Source organism: Camelus dromedarius, chromosome 6 (genome assembly GCF_036321535.1).
Source record: "Camelus dromedarius isolate mCamDro1 chromosome 6, mCamDro1.pat, whole genome shotgun sequence".
NCBI classification, from domain to species: Eukaryota; Metazoa; Chordata; class Mammalia; order Artiodactyla; family Camelidae; genus Camelus; species Camelus dromedarius.
In genome coordinates this window covers 22,008,450-22,033,848 of record NC_087441.1, presented here as the reverse complement: position 1 = coordinate 22,033,848, position 25,399 = coordinate 22,008,450, and the positions used below count along the sequence as shown (strand labels likewise).

The following is a 25,399-nucleotide window of genomic DNA, read 5'->3' as shown; positions in this document are numbered from 1 at the left end:
GAGAACCCATGGCATGTCTGCAGTGTAATGAGGAAGACAGACAGCATACACGTACACAGATAACCAAGCCCTTACAAAATCGGATGCGTAGAATGCTGAGGCAGAGAACAAATGAGGAAGAAGTGAGTGGGGAGGAGCCAGGCTCTCCAGCCTCCTGACCTTAGAGCAGCAGCATGTAACCAAGAAAGTGAAAAGCACAGACTCTGACTCCAGGATGGCTGGGTTCCTATCCCAGTTCTGCTACCTACTAGCTATTTGACCTTGTGAACTTACTTACCCTCTCTGTCCCTTGGTTTCCACATCTGTAAAATGGGGATGATGATAGTTCCCTCACATCGTTGTGGTATTAAAGGAGTTCTGTTTTTAAAGTGCTTGGAAAAATGCCTGACGTATAAACAGTGATACACTATGAAGCTTCTTAACTAAATATAAAATGCTAGTATCTTTGTCTGTAAATCTTAGGCCTTTGCCTTCACTGACTCAGAATTACTTTTCATTGTTCAGCTTAACCATTGTCTCTTCTGAGAAGCTTCAAATGGTCCTCAACATTCATTGAGGTATCCCTTTTATGTGCCATCAATCTATTGTACAGTTGTCAATGTGACCACAATTATCCTACTGCATTGTAATTGCCCTTCTCTCTCCATAGGCTAGACACTCTGCTGAAGGCAGGGACCATATCTTATTCATAGTCATAAAACCAGTGTATCTGATACCCATTAAATATATGATGAATGGATAAATAAATGAGTGAGTAATAGAGCAATTCTGTGAGATAGGGTGAAAAGTACGTACTTATGGTTTGATAAGAAGCATCTTCTCTAATTGGTTAGGTATTTCACAGGTTCTATATGAAATCATAGCCTCCTAAGCCATTTATAAGAGAAGGAAGTTTGGAGATTCATCTAAAATTTACAAAAAGCCACTGTTGAGTTTGCTTGATTATTCTAAGTATTTGCCACACTCATCCAATATGATGAAAATAGGATTCAATTCAACAAATATTTATTGAATGCCCTTGTGAGCAAATCAGTGTAAAGAAAAAACACGAGTAAAGCATGGCCCCTGCCACCTAGGAGCTTATAGTCTGGTGGAAGAGCAGATACAGAGGGAGTCATAAAACAACGTGGAATGATAACAAAGTCTAAAAGACTGGGAGGTCTAACCAAGAGGAGTTTCATTTATTATCATTTCTTTTTAAGAATTTGATTTCTTTTTACAGTGAAATTCTAATCCCTAGTTAGTTTGTCTTATTTTGATTTGTTATTAACTTTTTCTCACCTCTTGAACTCACTGTACTAACTGCACGTGGAGAACAATTTCTTGAGTATACGATTCACACAGAAATCAAAAGGCTATTTTACAAAAGTCCTTCTTGTCCTTTTTCTAAACTCTGCTTTCTTATCTTTTGAACAAGATTAGCCTACATTCATTTGTGCAGCATTTGGGTGGCAATGTTCCCTGTATAGGATATCAGTGTTGTCAGCATAGAATTTTAGAGCTTGAAAGAAATGCAGAAGTCATCTGGTAATACTCTCTATCTTTCCTTCTTTCTTGCTTTCTTGCTTTCACAAGGTTAGTTACTATAACAGGCAAAAGAAAACCCCGACATCCTGATACCCAGTACAATTCTTTTTTCCATTATGCCACGCTGCTTCTGGAATAATTTTAGACTATAGGAAATGCAGTCCTAGGGAAGATATTTATAACAAGTCTCTGGCTCATTTAGCATGCCGTTGTTTGGGATATCCAGCTGCACACTTTGTTCTTGTCAGTAATAAATTATTTCCTGACAATTTGGTTGACAAACGGGATCTCAGCCCCAGTGATTTGCACACATCTTTTAAAAAATGATCAGGTTAACTGTTCTAAATAGGCTTTTTGTCCTTAACTTATCTTCTAGCATGAAGAGAAGGAAAATTCAAGATCTTCAATAAGAGTATAAATCACACCCACAGACAGAACTCTGTTTATATAACATTTAGGGTGAAGGTACACTTTTATGAGCTTTTGTTATCCAATGGAGATTCTCGGAAAGCCACAGAATCTCTTCTCTGCCCTGAAACTAGCTACGTTTGCTTTTCTAACTTCCCAGTGGGCTAGGATACAAAGTATGTGGACATTTCAAATGTTTGGAAAGCAAAACAGAATCAGGAGGTGGGGGTGGGGAGGGGAATGAAGGGGTGGCCAGTCAGGATTCTTTTACAACTCATATTTCTCTATTGAAAACTGAGCTCTCTGGTCACATCAGGGCAGAGTAATTGACAGCAGCTGCAGATGGAGAGGTTTCAGCCTGCATCTCCCCAGGCAGCATTTGCTTTGGTGTTCTCCATGGTATGTGGTAAAGTAGGGCAGTTCAATATCGAGGCATAGTTTCTTTAGTTAGCTAAGTGGACGGAAACAATTTTATTCATTTTGCTTTATAAAACTTGCCCTAATCCGTGTTCTTCCTTCGTCTACCTCTGTTGTCGATTTTGGCGATGTTGGGAATGCCCTCCTGCGGTACGTAGTGAGGAAAAGAAAATGAATGAACAGAGTGAAGACAGGCTGCACCATCTTGGCAGCAAACCGGCCTCTTGAAGTCAAGAATCCTTGGTCTGATTAGTAACGAGAAATCAGTCTTAAAGGAACAGCTTCTTGTTACTAATAGTAAGGTAATAAGGAGCAGGTTGATCTTTGAGATCTTTGAAAGTCTTGAAGCAGGCAGTAAACAAGTTGGCATTTAAGAGTTAATAGTAACTCAAAATGGTGAAAAAGAGTCAAGTATATTTCCAAACTGATAACTTGAAAGGAGGAATAGAGGAGTTTTTCCAATATGGATACTCTTAAAAGGCCAGGTCTCTGATTTCTTTATCATAATGTTTCTTTAAGAATTTTGCATCTCTTTCCGTTAGTGAAGAGCTCTCACTTTAAATGCTCCTATTATGATAAGTAGAATGGAAACGGTATGAAAAGGCTATTCAAATAATTACAGAAGTTCAGGTCATAAATTATCTGTTGATTCACCCTGTCAGCAGGTAAGTCAATTGTTTCAATGTTAAGACTAATTGTCTAGACTAGAGAATTGGCTAAAAATGACTTCAGACATCTGGATCAGATGTAAGTAAGCAACTTGGCCGGTGGGATCCACCATGTACTGAGTGTTCCCTCGTTTGAGCAATTGACATTGGGTGTTACTGTGTTACTGGAATTTTGTGATATCAGTTTGCCACTGTGCTGCAAAGTATGATGGGATAAAACACATGCAACTATAACAGCATGGGATAATGCTGACCAGCAGCCTGGGGGTCTCATCTGAGCAAACATGGCCAAGTCAAATGGTTAGTGAGTGAATATTTACCACGGACTGGGTTTATCAGCTAACTAAATTATTTTCTGGTTACTATGCCCAAGAAAACTCATATTTAACTGGTTTTGCATGCTTCACAAAGTGCCTAACCCCAAAACTACCATCCTGCTGAACCTCATTCTTCTCTACCCCCTTGCAAAAACATATGACCAGGATTGGTTTATACTTCCATATTGGCATGTAAATATTTATGTAAGAGTGGATCTCTGAAAAGAATCAGTAGGTTTTTTTTTTTTTTTTCTTAAAATAAAGAATCTCTTGGTACCAGGAAAATGCAGAGTCTAGCCAAACCTGGAAATGAAGTCAGCAGCAAGGCACTCTGGTCTGACTTACCCTCCATATCTCTGCTATTGTCAACAAATCCTGCCTTTACTCATTACATTCATCTCATGACCAGGAAAACATTTTCAATGAGACAACAGGCTTATTCTCTTCTAGATAAAACTTCTAGTCTTTTACTTGAACTCCTGATAACTTCGTACTTCAACAAAATAATCATTTGAACTTTAGAATTATATCAATGCCAAATATCTTACTTAGTTCTGTGGTGGCCTGAAAATGAGGTGTTTGGCAAAAATAAATTTCCTAAATATTTAAAACTTACACTTTTTAAACTTTAAACGTTAAAACAATCTGATTATTTTTATTGGAAACATTTATAATTATATTTGAAACTTCTCTGCTTTCTTAAACATATTAAAGATCATATTAAACATAGCTATTTTTATGACCCAGATATAACTATAAATATAAATGTACCAATGAACTTATGGCTCATTAAAAGTATGGAGAAGCTTTTGCCTCTTAATAAATCTCTATATTATCTCAAGTTACTATATTTTATTTGTCTGCTTTAAGTAGTTTTTCTAGTAGCTATTTATCTTTGTCATTGTTGGAGAGCTTGCAATTACTCAGTTCTATTCCTTTTCCATTTACAGCTTGTAATCTGCCATGGTCTAGAAAGTACATAGCTAACATTCTTAAAATTTTGTGAAAATAGGAGAAAAATGCCTTATGAAGGGAACAGGCTTTACCACCTGTATGTCAGGAAAACAATTTCTGTTGCCCGGAGACCTTATTTGCTTATGTAATTGAGGGACAAAAAAATTATTTATTTTCAGATGACACTAGACTTTTTTTGGTAGGGAAATATTTTAATATCTGCATTACTTTACCCCTAATATTCCTGGTGCTTTGCTACTCTGGTGAGTGTAGAATGAATATATTCATAATAATAAGGCTTTTTGTAGACATGCAAAATATACATTCTAGCATATATTCTCAGATGGCTGTAGTGTGAGGAAAATGTGTTGATGTCAGGAAAATGAATGCTCAACAGGTTGACATAAATATTGTGGTATATTTGTTTTGTTTTAATATTAACATCGCTAATTTTAAGTAGAGAAGTTCCAGTAAAAATCATTTGCTTATGTTTCTGTTTACACATTCTAAAAGAGAACACTAAGCCAAAAATCATTGTCAGAAAAAAAAAGCTAAATGAAAATTGGAGATGGACAACTTATTGCCATATAGAGAGATGCAAAAAAACTCAGAATCTTTTTAAGTGTGGGAGGATTCCATCAAATCTCTTGCTGAGCTTTTTTAAAAAAATTTACTCACTTGATTTAAAATTTATCCTCCTTGCGGAGCAAATGAAACTTTTAATGTGTGTTTCTTACTTATTTACACTTAATACAACAGTCTTTTTATTATAAGAGAGCTCTCCATCCTAAGATTCTAGGATGATCTTATGTCTAATGCATATAACAGACTTTTTAATAAGCATTTCTATTCCATTATTTCTGGCCCAGGAATGTTCTTTAGTATGTCACAAGTAAACTTGCATTTTAACTGCATTTTGAAATTAAGAACATGTTCAAATGGTTACCATGGTTGAAAACTAATGTATGAAGTGTATTATTTCCCTTTTCAAATAGAAATTTTGTGAGGTCATTACTTAGAAAATTGCCCTGGAAAAATATATGTGAATTTGTATTTCTTTAAAAAATTATTTTGTCAAAACTGATTCCTCTTTAACCTTTTCTACATTTTTTGCTCTAACTTGGCACCTTGAACCATTGCTATTGAAATAGTTGTATGGTCTATCTTGTGTGTGAGTGTGTGTGCGTTGGTGGGTGTGTGTATTAGTGGGTGAGATGCTTGGAATATGAGGGGAGATGTGGAGGAGAAAATTGAAGTTTGGAGTTGTGTACACGATGTGTTCAGGGAGCAGATATCAGCCTTGGGAGCTTGACGGACAACAGTTATTTTTCTCTTTTCTTTCCTTTTCTTTTCTCTTCTCTTCTTCCTCTTCTCTTTTTTTCCTAAAATACCACTAACAAGTCAAGAGTTCGTAGGATCAAATTAAATAAACTTGGTGGTAATTGCATTCATGTTGCAATGAACTGTGAGAACAGTGGATTTAGCCAGCAATGGAATTCAGTCCCAATTCCTGCTTTGTCATCACATACAGTAGTTTGTTTACCTCCTTCCATGACTAAAAATGAACAACATTAAATGCAGGGACCATTTGCTCTGCCTTTTGTCATCTTTCTGTGTATTATGCAACCGTTGAGCTAATCAGGCAGAAAGTTACCGAGGTTGACTCCCAGGGGAGATGCCAATTATGTGTATCTTATTATAATGTTCAACTAGATCAACTTCACTTCACATTAAGGAAGTGCCCCCTAAAGCACTTTTTCTGACCTCTATTGCAATTCATTTCACAGAACATGAAAAACAAATCATCATAATAAAACTTCCTGAATTGTATTTGTGAGCTAATTCTCAATCTACTTATAAATATTATTAGAAGTATTGGTTAAATGCTACCACATGTTAGCATAGAATTTGTAGAATCAAAATATCATACATATCGCAAAATAAATGAAGTTAGCTACTTCTATCATTCTTGGTTATTTCAACTTTGTACTTGTAGTGTGTTATAAAGGCTTTTCCCTTCTAAGAAACACGTGCTGTGTGTAAATTATTAACTCATTAATTCCTGAGGTCTTTATTCCTTAAAGACACGAGAGTTTGGTTTTTTTTTCCCCCTTGCTTGCTGGTTTCATAAATGTGAAAACTGAAAGACTTTATGGCAGGAAATCCATGCTAAAGACAAAAATAGAATTCAGGTCTTTGTGTTTCTTAGTACAGAGTTGAAGAGCTTTGCATAGAAATACATTATTGCTATTTGTGGGCATGATATCAATTAAGATTAGGAAAATTGTTTTTGACCTACCATTATTTTCAATTATTTTTAAATTGCTCCAAAGCATAAATATGACATTTTGGTTTAGGGAAACATTCTGCCCTTAAAGCAGTATCACTCAATTGGAATTTATTCAATAAACTTAGTAATAGACTAGGAGAAAGAATTTGATGGACTCAACATAACTAAGTGTGACCCTCCATTCATGTGTGCACCGCAAGTCCCGTGGGAACCTACCGTGTGCTGCTTGGTGGAAGATGAGTCAGGGAGTTAGTAGAACCAAGAGGAACAAGTCTGGAAGGAAAACAGCAAGTTTATGATGGCATTTGGTTTATATCTTTCAGAATCTCCAAAGGCCTCACAAGCTATTTGGCATTTCTTGAAAATAAGCTTTCTAATGTATATGTTGTAATGAAATACCTAATAACAGCTTGTTTTAGGATCGTGTGTGAAGACTGCGTTACAAATACACTTTGAGGATATAACTATAATAATAATAACAAAGCAGAAGGTAGCTGAATCTAACAATAATTTGACAAATACTAATGAAGAGCTTACCAAAGCAACATTGATTTAAAGGATGCAGATCAAGCTAAGGAGATAACAGGAGAAAGTACACTCAAATAGGTATAATTTGTATCCAATAGAATATCTTAGCTTTTACATAATGGAATACTTTAGGCAGTATCTTACATTTAAGCATTTTCTAAAAGACTGAGGAATTCTTTGAGGAATTTCTCAGCATTAGTCTTACTTTTTTCTTTCCTTAATATGCTTTGAACACCAAAATTGCTGTAAGAATCAATGCCATTGTAATCATACTATACAAATATGTTCCATGTCTATTGAATTCACAAATTAAAGGAACAAGACAAATGACCAATGGCCAAAGCATAAAAAGAATTCAATGGTTTTATGCTGGAGAAAGAGAGGTAGGAAAAGGCATGAGAAATTATATTTTTACAAAAGATGCTTGTCTTACATGTATTCATTCAGCATCTCAGCTGTGAAAATTAGTGGATATTCATAATTATAAGGAAATTTGATGCAATGATTGTCACTTCCATAGTTGAGTGTGGCTATTGATCACTCCCAGTGAAGCTAGATTCAGTTAATTAAGCCTGTCTAGGAGTGGGTGGCACAGCCGAGGTAGGGAGATACGAGGAGTGAGGGCTAACCTAAGGGATGCTGTTGGCTCCGGTGGTTCTCTATCCTGGCTGTTCATGAGAATCATTTGAGGGGCTTTTAAAAAAAAGTACTGATATCTGCCGCAGCTACCCACTCTCCTCTCTGAACACCCTCACCTCCTCCATTCTGATTCAATTGAGAGCGGAGAACAAACAAAATACTGTATCTGGGCAAGATAGGAAGAGCAGATTTTCTGTTTCCAAACTCTGGTCTGGTGATCAATGCTAAGATTACTTAGAAATAGTGATGAGGGGGAAAAAACATCAAGAAAGTTATAAAATAGAGAGGACCAAGCTAAGAAAGAGAATGAATTTACAGAAACAGTGGGAAAAGAGGCATGCCGGTCATGGACATGTATGTCCGAGGAATTTAATTGAGATGAGTAGAAGGTAAGTGAATATTCCCAAGAGATATAGCCTTTTCTATGTGTGGATGTAAACTAGATAATTGGTATTTCTGGGTTAATCTCCCCAAAGCCAGCTTTTTCACACTAAATTTCCAGCGACTGTTAACAACTTCCACTAGCATTCAGCCAGAAGTCTCTGAAATTGGTACCAGACAAAGAAAGCCCTCAGGCATTCTCAGCAGGCCACAAAATTCTGGATCAATTAAGTAAAAAAAGGAACAAAAGGACTAAATTGGAAAACCAATGGTAAGACTGAGAATATCTATGAGGTTTCTACCCTGAAACAAAATAGTTCAAGAGTTGTGCAATTTGTGTGAGGTTTCTGAGGAATCTTTATTTTGCAAGATTTGTAACACTATGTTATTTTGGCTGAGGCTACCATAAAAACAAAGTCATTTCAAACAGTGCAATGAAAAATCTTTGCACTTTCTCCGTGTCCCAAGCACAGGGGACTACCATCATTCTACAAATACATCAGACCAAACTACCTTTGCTCTTGTTGTTTGTCTTCTTGAAATGTCTTTGCCCCTTCAATACCATCTTTAAAAATCTTACTACAAAAGGCACAGTCTCTGTAAAACTTCCTGCAGTTGACAAAAACAGTATGCAGATAAGCTGTCCTCCAGAAGGCACACATCTTTAGTATCAGTTTTCACGTTGTTCTGTTTACTTTTCTGTCTCTCCTCCTGTATAGACTGAGAATAATTCGAAGAGAATTTATAGCCAATACCTTGCAGAGTGTCTGTTTTTAATTGCACTGGAAAGCTAACCCTTCTGTTGGGTAACTGGAACCCCTAATGGGAGCTCAACAAATGCTCGTTGCATTAAATTGACACCCTTCACCTACTTGGAAAATTTCCCTTTGGCCAGTCCTGCTGAAGCAACTTTAGTTATGTCAGTTGAGCCTGTCCTGTGGTGTGTTTTATGTGGGTGTATTCATCAGCCTCAAGGGGTATATGAGTCAACTAGAAATATATGAAAAAATTGCTGATTTACACAGCACATGTATTTGAAGGGAGGAGAAAGAGGGTCTGAAACTTTTATTAGATTCAACAAGTGATCTAAGGCCCCAAACAGATGGTATAATGGTATCATAAATAGTTAAGAAAAACTAAAGCCTTTCTCGTTGAATTCTGAACCAAGCCAAGATGATCACTATCATTATTGCATCCATATTAAAAAATAAAGACAAAATGTATTACCTGTAGCATTATGATAGTCTATCTAAGAGCAAAACCAAAAAATAACTGAAACCTATTGAAAATTTACTAAAACTAACTGAATTTAAGAAAGTAGCTAGGAGTCAAATGCAAACTCAAATATCAATAGGTTTTGTTTCTATTAGTAAAATCACTTGAAAATACGATGGGAAAAAACCTCAGTTCATCAGCAATAGTAATATATGGTACATGGAAATTTAATAAGAAATTTGTAAGATATTTATCAGGAAAGTAATGTGACTTTATTGAAAGACATAAAAAGGACTTAATAAATGCAAAGCTATGCATATTCCTCGGTGAGATGACTCAGTATTGTGAAGACTCCAAATAAATATGTGTAAATAATCTCAGTGTAGCTAAAAATTTAAACAGTGATATAGTTTATCTTTCAGTTTAACAAAGCATAAAAATATGTGGAATGGCATATTTTTTCATACATTGTCAATAGAAATAGAAATATAAATTACTACATTTTGGGGAAGTAACTTGGAAATATGTCACAAAAATTTTAACTTTGAACTTAGTTCTGTCTTCAGAAATCTATCCTCAAGAAATATTCACCCAAGTGATTGTAATGTTGATATATCAGAAACATTGTAAACATTGTTTTTCAGTAGAAACTGGTTAAAAAATTATTTTCCATCCATTCAGTGAAACCAGACAGACATTAAAAGAACATGGCAGTTCTATATATCAAATGAGAGTATTATTCTTGATATATTGACATGTGCACAAAAGCAAGCTGATACATAGTTTGACATGGCTCTCCTTTTGTTTCTGAAAAAGCATGTGTGCGTGTGTAAAAGTGCATGTAAAAAGTCCAGTTGGGAATAGACCAAACAGTAGCCATCGCTAGGAGAATTTCAGCAGTTTTTCTTTCTTCCGTTTATTTTTTTTGCTTTGTCCATTGCCACAAATCTTCAAGATTTTTACAATGATAATATAGTCTTTAATCAGAAACAAACATGCATGTATAATTTTTTACTTTAGGTTTTCCTCTTACGATTATTGAGTCTTCATCTTTATTTTCCCCATGCTTAAACTTCAGGACACAACTTTTGTGAGGGGAACTGCTTAGCCAGTCCCTCAGGAGGACATGGATAACATTCACTGTCTCAGAGTTGAGCTAAGTTAATGATGGCAATGACAGTGATAATGACAAGAGAGGACCTCACACATCCTGGAGGTTTTCATCAACTTTTACTGCTCTCTTCACCTCCCTTTTATCTCCACCCTAAGTGGGAGTTTGAGAATGTATGTCACCAGAGTTCACTGAAATTGAAACACCTCCATGAAAAAGGGAGAAAAGAGTCACAAAGAGACTTTGCTTCACCAAAAGAAAGACACATGCCTCAGAGAGTCAATGCCAGACAGAGCTTGTCTTTGATGGAAATTTGAAATTTCAGATTGAGATTTTTTTCTTGATAATGAAAAAAACCCTCCAGATTGAGACAAAAATTAAGTTGGAAATGTCACAGGTATTTCTAGAGACTTTGTTGTTGGTTTTCAGAGTAGTTACTACCTCCTTGGGCCTCTAGAGTTTTCATTAAAATGCTTTTCAACACATCTTGTCAATACATAACCTATTGGGCACAAAGAAAACGTTCTCATTGTTAGCAAATACTGAAGAACCTTGAACAAACCCCATCGTTTCTTTAATTTTATTGCCATTTTGATTGCATGATTATTTATTTCAACATTAAAGAATATTTCTGCTTTTAAATTCTGAACCGATCAAGCTCACAATGAGTTGTTTTAAAACACATTCCAAATATTTTATTTCGCCCAGCTTCATGTTGACAGGTACAATAGTCCCATCTTAGCTTCTGTTCACGCAGGAACACATTTTGAAGCCCAATTAATAAAAGGTAGAGCTATGTAAGCTCTACAGAGCCCAGCACCCGCTGAGCAAACTGTCAAATGTTTGCCACGGTACTTAGAGCTGTATTATGGCAAAATGAAAAAAAAAAAATAAGCATGGGAATGAAATTAAAAACTCACAATGAAATAGTTGATTAAGAAAATTAAGCCGTTTAACACAGACCCATGCCTCTGCCTCCTGGAGGAAGCCTAGGAGGTTGCTGTGGAGCAGAGCCAGTTAAAACGTTTGTCCTCTCTGGCGATGACTGCTTAATTTTATTCACAAAGGACTCCTTTGGCATTCATCTAAATTTTCAGGCCCCTTTTCAAATTTATTCATAAGTTTCCTCTTTCCCAGTGACCCCAACATACTTGGTGCTGAGAAAGGGTCTGTCAATAAATGGCAGCTCGGCACCTAGACCAGAATGAAGCCTTAGGGGTCCTGAGGCCCGGTTTTAGACTGGTCTTCTGTAGGGGCTGAGCCTGGCTTGCAGTCTCCCTGGGCCAGACATTTTAATTGCTAGACTTTTTTTTTTTTTTTTTTTTTTCAATTTAATGTTTAAAGGAGGAGGGGGAGAAAAATGTGATAAGGGAAGCTTTGAAGGCATAGTGGATGAATAGACCTGGCTCAATTTTTCCTCCTCCAGAAAGCCCCCTCCAATTAATTTTAGTCTTATACTACCATCCTTTTGTTCTGAGTTCCTCCAACCCCTGGGTTCTTAGCTGGCCCAGAGTAGTTTTGTCTATTCTGAGTTGTTTTTGTTTGTTACTTTATTCACTGAATCCAACTCCCCAGCCAGGCTATGAAAACTTCCAGGAGTCTAGGAATATGCCTTCCATTCCTTTATGTGATATAGGTGCCTAGTGATTTACTCAGTAAGAAGAGGAGCTGAATTAAGTAAAAGTATTAGACTCATTCATTCAGTAATTCAGATAATTACATTGCCCATCTTGAACCCCAGAGGCTTTCTGGAAAGAAAAAAAAAAAATCATGAGAGCAAAAGAAATCAGTAGAACTGTTCTCCTTGAGGAAGAACCTTTTCAATTTGACTTGGCCATAAACTATTTAGATTCAGGTTCAAGGGTATCTCTTCTAATAATTATGGATTTAGTGGGACTAAAGTTTTGATATTTACTGGGAGAAATTTTGGTAGCACGACATAGATTCATGACATTATCATGTTTAGAAAGAATCAGTAACATGGTAATGATACTGTTCTATAAATTTATTTACGTAAATACGTACATTCAGACTCCTACCTTGTTCTTTAAAGAACTTGAAGTGGTTAAGAGAATTAAGTAAAATACACCAACTAAAATCTGTTATGAAAACAGAAAGTAACACAAGACTAGACATGTAAAATAGAGTCAAAAGTAAGACTAAATTAAAAAAAAAATGGACTTGTGTACTTGCCCAAAATTTGGCTATAAGCTTCCTGGCAACCAACCTGAAAAAGATTAATCAGGTATGCAATACACAATGTTTAAGAGATGGAAGTAGTTCATTTTGCCCCGGAGAACTATAATGATTCTTAACACAAACCCAAGCAGAGACTTCTTTTGAAGATATTCAGTGAGTTATGTGTGGAATGCCCCTAATCTGTGACAACATCCGTCTAAGTGTGGACCAGGATGAGCTTCACGAGGCATGTTTATAATAATTTTTAATAAGAATGATCTTCACATCAATGATCTTCTTGTTCAGTAAAAGAAATTCTACTGATATCTGTACAATAAGTTCCAGCTAAATTTAGGAATGAATTTGAGAGTATCTGCCTAAATGGAAAGACTGCTCTGTCAGTTAAGTTGGGCTAGTTGGTGCTGTGATAACAAATAGCCAGAAAATCCTAGTGGCTTAAAACTCCAATGTTTATTTATTGTCCATGTTACATATTTACCATAGGTTGACAAAGGACTTCTGCTTATTAGTCACTCAGGAACCCAGGTGAATAGAAGGTCTATGCTTTCATAATCACAAAGACTATGTGAAAGAACATGGCAAAACCCACACCAACTCAAAACTTCTTTCTGGAACACTCCACAAATCTGCTGACATTTCAGTGGTTAGCAAGGCAGCCACTGAGCCAGGCCAGTCTTCATAGGATGGGGATGCACAACCCTCCCAGAGGGCGGTGCATGGGATATTGTAAACAACAGTACACATTATGACAACTGTACATCCTTAACAAAAGACTCTAAAGAATTGTTCTCTCAGCTGATCTGTCCCAAGATATTGGTTGACAGAATGCTCCAAATTGCATTATTTCCTACCGACTCCTTGAAATGCAGCATTCTCTGCTGGTGGTTAAAAATAAGAACTGTTTGCTCTCACGGAGAGACCAGCTCGGGGTGGGATTGACATGCTGCCATGAAAATGCAGTAGCCTGTTAGGAACCCATGCCAGAACACTCTCCTAAACTTAATACATTTTACTGTTATACCCTGCTTTTTTCCTTCTCTAGTTATAACAAGTTGGTTACTAGAATATATACAACTACATAGAAATACAATGGAGTGTCTTTTATGATTCATCTTGACCATTCTCTTGTGACTCCTCTCATCAAAAACATTTACTGACTCCTAGAGGTATTCCTAGCATACTTAACACCCTGACTGCATCATTTTTATAACACCCCCTCCAACCCCCTACCACGTGAGGAAATTATTTTCATGCAGTAATTGATAATCAAGATAACTTTTTAACCTTCTTTTTAAAAACAACAAATAAAATAAATGTTGTGACTTTAAAGATAGCTCAAATTTGTAGATTTTACATATGAACTAAAATTTACATTTTTCAAATAAAAATATAATACTTGCATTTAAACAAAAGTAGAAAACTCCAGTGATTCAATAGAATGATAAAAGTGAAGGAACTCAAGTTTTGATTCTCTGACTTACAATCACAGCTCTGCCTGCTCAAGTCAAACTCAAAGATTTCCAACTTATCCTTAGATGCATGTAGCCAAGTGTGAGTACGTTGGGGGCAAACTGTATAATCGGGAGTTGGCTGAATTAACTTCCATGTAGAACACAATGTTTAGTAAAGGATAAATTATAAGAATAGGATAATTCAAACCTTATAATACATTATTAAAACTCAACATTAATGGCAGCAATTGTTTAAAAGTAGGTTTTACAAAGGAGTCTTATTTTTAATCACTTAATTGTTTAGAACTGTAGGCACAAGGTGATGATTAAAATCAGAAGGACTTGGTTTCATTATTGCTTTAAAATTTTCTATGTACAAAGTACCCTCTTATTGCTTATACCTGGGACTACCACCAACTCCCCCATATATGGTCAGCCACTGGTAACTCCCCATTATTGACATAACTGAGGGCAAAGTCATGACCCTTATGGAGTTCACTATCATTTGACTTCAACTTGTTTTCAGCCTACTCCTCCACAATTTCCCTCTTGCAAAAAATACCCCAGCATCTAGAGCAGTGGAAAAATTCTACTCCCTGAGTCCTCCTTCTTTTTAAAAAAATACTTCTATGTATTTATTCATATTTCTCCCTCTGATAGTTTAAATGTAAAGAGCCTTGGCTTAGAGCAGAATTTTCTGGGTTTGAATTTTCTCTCTGCAGTTGATAAACTTTGTGATCTTGGGCAAGTTACCACACCTATCTTGGCCTTAGCCTCCTCTGGAAAAAGGGTGACTGAGCCCGTTTACAGAGACTACTGGATTGGATGAGGACATAAATGTATGTGAGATTGTCTGTCACAAAATGTATATGCTTTTATCTTTTATCTCCCTTAGTAAATTTTACATGTCCAACACTTAACAGAACTTTGTTTGAAACAGGTCCTGAGTCCACCATCTCCCCAGATTGCAGAAATTCTGATTAAAAGCAACTTTCCTTTCTACCAAAAACAAACAAACAAACAAGAAACAAATAAAAAACAGGTCCTCATAGAACTTGAACAACTGCATTGAATTGATTGAACCTGATGTTATACAAGCTACAAAGGTGCACGTTAGAGGCCCTTGCTCCAGTCCCTTCTCTAAGTGCCTCAGCTGTGAGCCTTGAGCATTGTCATGAGGAGAAAATCTAGGCTATTCCTCATTTGGCCTCAGTTCTTCTTCAGCTGTCAAGACCTAGCTCATTTAGAACAAACATTGTGACAAAACAAGGAGGCAGCAGCAGCATAACTGGGCGTGTTGACCACACGGGAATCTGGATGAGGTGTCCATTTCACCTTCAGAACTGCCTTAGCATTTCAGCATCTCAGAGGCCAGGAATGCTGTTGTCATCAGCGTTCGAGCTGCGTCCTGAAAAAATACCAAGTTAGGAGGAAGATGACTCAGCCCTCAGAGCTGCCTAAACCTCATACTCCTCCGATATTTTAAGCAACAAAAAGTGGTAAGCAGCTGTTAGATATCTTTACTTCTTTGTTCAGGCAAAGCTTAGCCTGTTCCATTCGGAAAGAAAATGGTCATAATTTCCAGCCCATTTAAAGCTCTCCTTTCTTAGAACTGATACTGCTCACGTAGCCTGGACCACACAACTTAGTTTTTATATAGCCTCATCTCATTTCCTAATTATTTCCTGATTCCAAGTGGGTGTTAAGTTTGTTGTGGGAAGGTACCATACTTTGTATTCCTCGCACGTTCTCTCCAAACTTAAGGATTAGTCTTGGACCCCATAGTAGGCGGTACATGCAAACACTAATTTCATGCATAGGACTTTAAAACGAACAAGTAACTTCTATATCCATTCTTTCCTTTGAACTTCACTACAACCCCATAAGCAACTGTTATTCTGTTATTATCTCTAATTTATAGGCCAGGAACCTAAGGTTCAGAGAGATTAAGTATACTGCCAAAGATCACATAACTAGTAATTAGCAGAGCCTGTATATATATGTGTGTGTGTATATATATATACATATATATACATGTATATATATATATATATGAAAATATATATGGAATTTATATAATATAAATTCCAGAAATCCCATCTTAAATTTCCTTGTTTAATGAGAGCTAAATTGAAAGACTTTAGAAAGCATATTTAATTTCTTTCTAGGTATTGGATTTCTATTGCTCACCTTTTTCCTCTGGCTCTGGAATGAGAATACCTTTTGTAATTTGTGAAGATGTCAATCTAGCACCTGATTATTTTATTTGTACACAGAAAAGTTTATCAGTATATGTGTAAGGAGAAATGGTACAGGAAAATTCCCAGGTCATAAGAAACCACAAATTCATTTGCGTTCTAGTTAATGTGTTTGTAGCAGCTATTCAGAGAATTCACACTATTTGCTGGCATCACTTGAAGATAAGGAAGGGTGAGCAAGAGTCTATGTGGTTAAGGAGAGCAAAAATGGTGTAAATAATTTAAAGTGCTGGAGTCAGTTGATTCAGTCAACAGTTATCTATGGAGCACCTATATTTTCTATCATGGTTTTGGACACATGTTAAAAATGAGGGAGGTCAGATACTCTTGGAGTTCTATCAGGATGACCCAGTTTATTCACTACAGTGATTCAGGAGGAATTGGGAACTACTAGCTTTTTCATTTTGGTCTCTTGCTACCAATGGACAGCAACTCAGACTGATGGAAGACACTTGCCTAGATTATTATGTTATGATTCATAGATTCCTGGTATGGAACGTAATTATTTCATCTTTAGAGGCTTCCTCTTCCAGTTATTGCTAGACTAGAGTAAATAAATATCCTATTTATATCAACAAAGTAATAATTTAAGCAAATTAAATGTTAAAGCCTATTAAATCTGTAAAAGAACTTGCATTTCAGTATGAGTGTGTGCAGGCACAACAATTTAGTCTTTATTTGAGAGATTATTGAATATGATGTGCAGACATTTTATGTCGCTTGTATAATTAATGTCCTCAGTAGTTTACCACACCTTTTACTTCATTCATGAAAATTGTAAAGGATTAACTGTAAATGGATATTTGAGGAAGTTGGCTTCATTGATCACCAAAAAGAGTGGTCCAGGGAGGGGTGGGGAGTAGAAGAGCACTCAGAAAATCATTACTGTAGCTGCAGAGAAATCTCTGTATCTATCTCCAGTTTAATGCCTCCATTGCACTCTCTGTGCGTTAACCTGGAGTAGATCACTGTGCTTCTCCATTAAAAATAACGCACGGGCATTTAGATTGATGATTACTGCTGCATTCAAGTTCTGTAAATAATGATAACATTACTGTCTAACACATTATATAAGATCACCTAAATTATAAGTAGAAGATGTATTATGTCATGGTCAAGTCTAATAAATTTAATTTACAGGCTTAATTCTCACTGTCAGAAGTGTCTGTTGAAGAGGGCAAGAGTGATTGCCCTTATTCCAGAAAAATATGTGAAGCCTGTGTCTTTTTCTAAATCTGGAGCTGAAGAGATTGTGCAATCCAAAGGAAAATCCCTCCCAAGGGGAAAAATGAAATCATTTACGATCACCCTCCCTCCTCAGTAAATTTCATTAAGCACATTTTGTAAACTCAGTGTGTGTTAGACTTCATGTTGAGTACAATTGTGGCAGTGGTAGGAAGTGGTAAACATTGCTGGATATCTGCTTTGCTTTCACAGTTACATGAGTTTGTTCGGGAAATTTTGGCTGGCTGTCTTTTATTTATGGTTAGGAAGTACCCTGAAGTGTTATTAAAAATTCTTTTACTTTACTTTCATTTTGTCCTCAAAGTCTTATACTTTTATTTTTTGTTGTTGTTATTGTTCTCTGAACAGCTAATTTTACCCTTTCTCCCAGCTCTGTCTATCCATCTTTTAAATATTTTTTTCTCTCTCAAGTCAGCTTTATCATTTCTGATCTGTCTTCTTTCTTATACTTTTTGGTTTTTTGCTGATCTTCTTAACGGAACAATGTCAGACTCCATCTTGGCAATTTATGATTTTGTGTTTGCTGACAAATGTACCATCATCATCACTTATTGGTGCATGGGACTGAGTTCTTCTTCCTAGCTGATAGCTTCTCACACATAAAAGACACTTCTTTTGTTTTATTATATTCTTTACTTCGCACCTCTACATCTATTCTTCTTTCATAGGTAACCATTACTCATTCAGTATATTAGGTTGACTTTATGAAACTGACATATATGTAAGTCAAAACATTGTAATATCAGCATTTTCATGTGATTCAACCTAATACATCTTCCAATCCACATTTATTATTAATTATATGTATATAATTAAAATATACCATTTTTATGTATCTGTGTGCGTCTGTCCCCTGACTAAATTAGGATGCCACCTTTGTTAAATACCAAGTCCATATAAACACGGGACCTTTCCTGTAGTCTATACTCTCTTCCATTGGTGTTTGGTGCTGCATAGTTATCAGGGGATGCAATGGCTTTGCTTCTTCCTCTGATATTGTTTTAAATATCCATGGGTCTTTATCATTTTTTAGATAGATTTTAGCTAATATTTAGCAATTAATCCTCTAATTTTCGAATAATTTCTCTCCTATTCTCTATCCTTTTAGTCTGTTTGCTCTATTGTCCTTTAGATTTTCTGTAGTATATTTCAAATCTTCTACTGCATTTTTTATGTTGGCTTTTATAATTTTGATAGCCATGATCTCTGTCATGTTTTCTGACTGTTCGTTGTTAACAGCATCTTGTTTTTGATTCATAGATGCTATATCTTATCTCTTTAAAAATAATATTAGCTTTCCTTGTTTCCTTGTTTAGCATTCTCCTTGCAGTCTCTTTTTCCTCCAACTTGCTTCTCATCTCTCCCACCCCCAATGCTTGCTCATATTTAAGAGTGGAGCTTTGTGAGACAAATGAAATAGTTTCTCAGATTTCTCTGCTACTGGTTTAGGACCCTCTGGCTTAGTTTGCTAAGTCATTTAATACACATTCTTCTATTTTTTCATCATCTAAAGTTTTATTGCTATTCTTTCATCCTCTATGTTCTTTGTCCTTATAGATTTATGCCTTAAAATCTTCCTTCACAATTGTTTTATGGGGTTTATGGAAGGGGTAGATTAAAAGGCACACATCCAATCCCCCATCTTTAACTAGAAATCCCTGCTGTTGTCTTTTATTATTTCCTTCTTGTTGGTTTACTTGGTCACTCTTTTACTTTTGGTTTGAGTAATCACTTATTTATTTAAATCTTTCTTTAGTTTCTAATAAATGATCTAAAAATTTAAATTTTCTCTTAGTACTACTTCACCTCCAGAATTTGACCTGTAAGTTTTCATTATTTAACTGTAAATGCTTCACAAGTTTTCTTATGTCTTTCTCTTTAAATACACATTTTTTAACAAAATGTTCTATAATTTCCAAAAGTATGGAATTGTGAAAGCTCTCAGTTATTGCATTGTAGCAGACCAAAAAGTCTATATGATATTAATCCTTTGGGATTTATAGAAGCTTTTTTGTGGCCTATTGCATGGTAGATTTTTTTTGATAATCCACACATACCTAGAAAAAAAATGTGTCCTTCGTGTTTGTTGGGTGAAAAGATTTCCACATATCTGTAAATCAAGTTTATTCATCCTCAAATCTTTTTTCATCTTGGTTATCCTTCACAACTTCTTGGTCCTTTTTCATGGTTTTTCTATCCTTTCTAAAGTCTAAAAGCTCCCCTTTCTTGCTGGCATTAGTAGGACTTGCAAAAAAGAGCCAGCAATTCCTAAAATTGTGGTAGTTCTCCATTCTGTGAATTTGTCTGATCCTTCTTCCATTTTATTAACACAACACAATTTTGGCTGTTTATATTTTTCTTTTTCGCTATTTGCTATCAAAGGCCTCTATTCTTTGTCTTTATTCTTTATATTGTCTGTTCTTATTTTTCTGATAATGTTTTCAGAACAGCCTCAGTTTCACACATAGTAGTGTCTAGAATTCATCCTACCAGTATTTTTAGAATTAAATTAGATTAAGAGATGGTCCTGTCCAGGTGATTCTCACACTCTGAAATCAAATAATCACAGAGAGGTAAAGGGGAATTTAAAGAGACTCACATCAAATATTTTTATTTTATAAGTAGAAGAACTGAAGCCTAGAGAAATTAAGTAACTTTTCTAAAATTCTACAATTAGTTAATCTAGTTACTTCCTACTGTTAGTTAACCTGGTCTGTTTATACTTTGCTTAACTCGAAACTGAGGAAAAAATGTTTTCACGTTTTTGATAAGATATTTGTAAAAGTGCATTTAAAGCAATGAAGTGTTTTACAAATGTAAGAAACTGTATTATAGTTTAGTACTACAAGGTTCATGATAGAATCTTTTGAATGCCTCATGCATATGTTGACTATTATTGCTATTAAAATGTATCAGACACATTGCGAGGGTTTCCTGTTTCAGAAATGATCAAATATCCTAGCTCTTTTAGAACATCAGGTTTTGGAGAGAAGGCACCCATGTAAAAGGGAAATCCAATAGAGGGAGATAAGCACTTTAAGAGAAGAAAGCAACAAGTCAGAGGTTTTCTAGTGAGGGAGTGTCCCCCTCTCCCAAGAGGTCAAGGGAGGTGTCCCAGAGGGCAGATCACACTCTCTGACACCTCTGAGTCACCACTGCATCCGTTGCTTGAAATGACCATCTTTCCTTTGTTCTTTGGCGAGCAGCCAGAGGAAATTGTAAGTCCTTTGGTATGTCTACAGAATATTGTGGGAGTGGAGGCATGGCAGAAAATGAAATTTTGGAGTTTGAGCTGTGCTTGGTTTTTGAAGAGCCTATGGATCACGTATCTTGCAGAAAATGGAGAGTATTAGAAGGAATTACTAGTATTAGTGTTAGAAGGAAGTATTAGTAGTGGTAATGCCTTAGGTATATTGAAACGTCATTGGTACACTCCTGCAGTGACTACGACATACATTTGTTCACTGAATATTTACAGGACAGCTGTTGTTTATTGTTAGACTTAAGGTTGACATTTCTTTTTATTCATGATTGTTCCTCATCTATTCACTATTACTTTGCTAGTGAAATTGTAATTTTAGAGTGAGATGGCAAGAATCCAGATAGGGAAGAAGTGAGGGGGTTTGTGAAGACAGAAACTTAGGGGAATGACTTATGGTCTCTAGTCTTGTTAACCTCTTAACTTTCTTCAGAAATTTTCATTTATATATTGTTTCTTTTCTTTTCTCTCTCCTTCCTCCCTCATTCGTTTTTTCTCTTTGTCTTTCTCTCTGTCCTGCATTATTTCCTTCCTTCTTTTTCCTTCCTTCTCCTCCTTTCTTTTTTCTTTTTTCCCCTTCCGTCAACACAGAGCATATTTCTATATTTTTGGTAGCATCTGGTAGGTCTTTGGACAAAGATGTGGTTAGATCAGCTCACACCTTGTATTCGTTGTTTACTGGTAAACTCTGAACTCTCTGGGGCTCATTCCAGCCTGGGACAGAGTCAAAGTTCTAAGCATCTTCACAGATTTTTTTTTTTTTTTTAATTTCAGTCACTTATACCTAATCTATTCAACGGAAAGAGAATTTTTAAACAAAATCGTTTTCAACACAAATAACTGGTTTTTTTTTTTTTCAATTACTAAACCAAAGAAATTCCTTAAGCAGTAAAATGTTGAAAAGCCAAAGATTTTTCATGTTGGTTCAAAATTGCTTGCATTTGCATTACCATAGCCACGTACCCATCCAGAATGGCAGCCCTTGGTTTATTTTGTTATTACTCCACATGCTTCTCTAGTTATATACAAGTGGTAGTGGTGACTTGGCCATTGTTCTGAGTTTGTATTACATCTTATATTGTTTTTTGTTTTGTATTTTTCCGAGATTGTATTATAGTTACTTCTAATTTTATTTTGTCTCTTCTCTTTGAGGTACTTATTTTTGCATTATATATTTCAAATGGATAAAACATTTTATTATGATTCAAAATAATATGAAATTACAATATTATATGGTTTAAATTGTGAATTAATGTTCTGATTATGTTCAGTTTGCTTAATGTAATAATTGTAAGGCTATTCTTCTATTTTCTTTTTTAAAATTTAAAAGTCCAGCAGTATGGCTTTGTGTGTGTGTGTGTGTGTGTGTGTGTGTAAGGGGAATCTCTTAGTGATTTATAGATGTTAAGTGATTTGTCCAACTTGTGAGTAGTAGAACCGGAAACAGAACTCAGATCTTATGAGTCCTAATATATTGATCTTTCCTCTATTCTTTCCTGTGTATAATTAATATATCTGGTCATTTCCTTGTTCTCTGGAGGTTAGGTAAAATAATTTCAGGTGTGAATCTTGTCCACTATAAAGTTGTGAAGGCTCAGATTGGGGCAGGTGCATAGCATTATAAATTTTGTAGTTACTAGTTGGGTATTTTGGGTCTGCTTGGACATCAAGATATAAATAATAAGGTTTACAATAATGTAGCTAATCACACATTTTCAAACAAAATTACAGAATGTTTTATGAGGTCAGAATAATTTGGGATATTTTAGGGGGTTGATTTGTTCACCCACTTCTCTCATGAGTTAACTATAATAATGAAGCTCATTTTCTTTAAATCACAAAATGATGTAGATGCAAGTGGCTGAGAGTGTTCATTTATTTCACTCCCTTGAACTGCAATAATACAAAACTTTTCCAAGCTGATGGATACTCGACTCCGTGACCTTGTAAGATGAACAGCAGACAGATACTTAAGCTCTCACAGAGATTAGTAAGATATGGTCTCTGAATTTTTACAGAGAGTTTAAAATCTGAAGAAATAATACTATTGATACTTATGATTATTACAGGCAGATTATAATAATGGTCATAAAATACATATAAAAAGGACATGTTCTGGAAAATTAGAGTGAGATGAGCATTTGTAGCTTAGGCATATCAGGAGAGGCTTCCTGGTAGAGGCATTAAGATGGACACTGAAGGATGTTTAGGAGTTCAAGAAGGGCAGAAGGTGGAGGGGGCTGGGGATGACATACCTGTGTGGAACTAAGGCCTGGAGTCTCTGGAGTGTGTGACCCAATCAGGTAGGGGCACAGGTCACAGATAGGGAGATCCTGAGCGCAAACCTGCCCAGGGAGCAGAGAGAGAATGGAGACAACCTTAATGGCAAAGCAAGAATTCATAGTTTATTCCATGGGACAATCTGGGCGATCGGTGCATGCTTCTGAGCCAAGAGTAATCAGAGGAGATCAGTTCTTTAGAAGGATGGATCTGGTGAGTTGTGTGACAGGGACTGAAAGGGGAGTGTGAGTGGAAGAAGGAGATGTGAGGAGAGGGTGACAGAAAGGGGATTTGGAGGGAAGTAGTTGATGGCAAGAGATTTCTTAGACTTGGCAATTGAATTGATAAAGGGGGCAAAGGAGACAGCGTAAACAAAACAAAACAAAACAAAAAAGGAAGACGATGACGAAGGAAAAAAAAAAAAAGAAAAGAAAAGAAAAGAGAAAGGACCCCCACCCCCACCCCCACCCCGCAGTGCTTCTGTCTGGTTGGCTGGTAGCAAGGTGGCTCCAGGAGAACAAAGACGGCGGAGCAGCTTCTGGGGTGGGGGTGAGCGCAGTGGGTGGCGAGTGAAAAATCGCTTTACATCCAAACTTAATGCCTCCTATGTCAGCTTAAAACACTGGGCAAATAAAGGATTTAACACCTGACCTTTTGTTTTTCGCGGGGCCTATGTGATTCTCGTGCTGCCTTTTGCTTGCAGCCTGTATTTTATGAGCACGTATTCACTGAAGAATAACCAGGCCACGCTTGCAGTTGGAAAAATATTTTAACTTCCTGAGCTGGAAAACAACATCAACCACCCCAAGAGCAGTCACGTCGGCAGCGATCACCAGAATCAGCCCTCACCCGAAAATCCAGCCAGAGCGGAGATCGTGCAGCCTCTGTTCGTCCCATCGCACGAAACGCTCCTCCTTCTGCTGCTGCCCCGCTCGCTCGGTGACTCCCGCCAAACTCCAGCCTGCTCGGGGTCAGCCTGCTGGGGGTGCCGCCCGCTCCATTGTGAGCCGCTGCGCTGGGATCAAAGCATTCTTTCTCCTTCCTCATCTACCTCTTCTCCCTCCTGCTTGTCTGCCTTCTCCTGCAGGGGGTCAAGCTGGCCACATTTGCACATCCCAGTGCCTAGCCCTTTTATACAAAGTTTTCTTTGTTAATCGGGAGAAGTAAATGCAAATCCTCTCTCTGTACAATGAACTGCTTTCAGAAGAAGGTGTGACAGTGATATAATGACCTGGTGAATTTTCAGACCAGGAGGATCAAAATATCTTGGTTTTATTTCCCAGAGATTAGTATTTGAGAGATCTCTGGGCGTATGGGTGTGGAGATGTGTGTCTTTTTGTCCACAAACATTCTTTCTCTGGAAAACAGTAAATCACATGCAATAGAGCTCTTGAATTCTCTCCTTCCCACGTTTCTATCTGAATCATCCTTAGTAACTGAGTGTCAGTGCAAGAAGGTTTCATGGTTGAAACTGCAGGACAGTCTTTTGCTTTCGGTGGGTTAATGAACTTTCATATTTAACCTTAGCATTTGACTCTCGCAGTCCCTGGCTAAGGTCCAGAGAGGAAGGTAGGCTGCCTCCCGGTCGTTAGTCTTAAACCCGGTTAAACTGAAACATAAGCCCTGCCCTCCATCACATCTCTCTGCAAGACCTTAACAAAAACACAGCGACTGTTCATTCTGCTTTTCACTTCTGCTGGTCACCACTTCTTGAGCCAATCAAGCAAACAGTTGGTCATCACTTAATTGAAGTGCAGGCCAGCTATGAGGGATCTTTGAACAATCCAGCCATCTTTGGGGATGGCTTAAACTTGAAGACCTTCTTGGATGACATCATAGGCAGTTATTAAACATTTCAGAAAAGAGATAAAGCGAAGAGGGTCTGTGTTGTGTTTTATTTCATTTCTCCTTCTTTCGTGAGCATAGTAGAATCAAGAAGATGGTGGCCTTGTTTGACCTCCTCTCCATGGGAATAGTAACTATAATGGGTTTAATTAACTATGTGGTATTGATGTAATTAGTTATCCTGGTGATTATACTTCTTTAATAAAAGCACTTCATTTGAGATGCAGTGGTGTCTGCAGTGGCCGCGCCCTACATCCATACTTCATAACTGTCTAGACATTGGAACTGCGTACATGTTTTACCAACAGCTCTTGAGAGAGGTTATCTTGCATGGCTTAAGGTAATTGGGAACTAATGATTTTGCCCCCTGGTTTCAAACTCCTTTGCCTGGAGAGCAGAGAAACTGT

General features: G+C 36.6%; 1 long non-coding RNA gene across 1 annotated transcript in view; it reads left to right on the top strand.

Annotated features, from left to right (window-relative positions):
• Window positions 1-24,164, top strand: part of LOC135321576 (uncharacterized) — a 288,264-nt gene extending 264,100 nt beyond the window's left edge. The window contains exon 3 of the long non-coding RNA XR_010381441.1: window positions 23,851-24,164. This is a non-coding gene — a long non-coding RNA (uncharacterized LOC135321576). The remainder of the gene's footprint in view (window positions 1-23,850) is intronic.
• The last annotated feature ends 1,235 nt before the right edge of the window (window positions 24,165-25,399 follow it).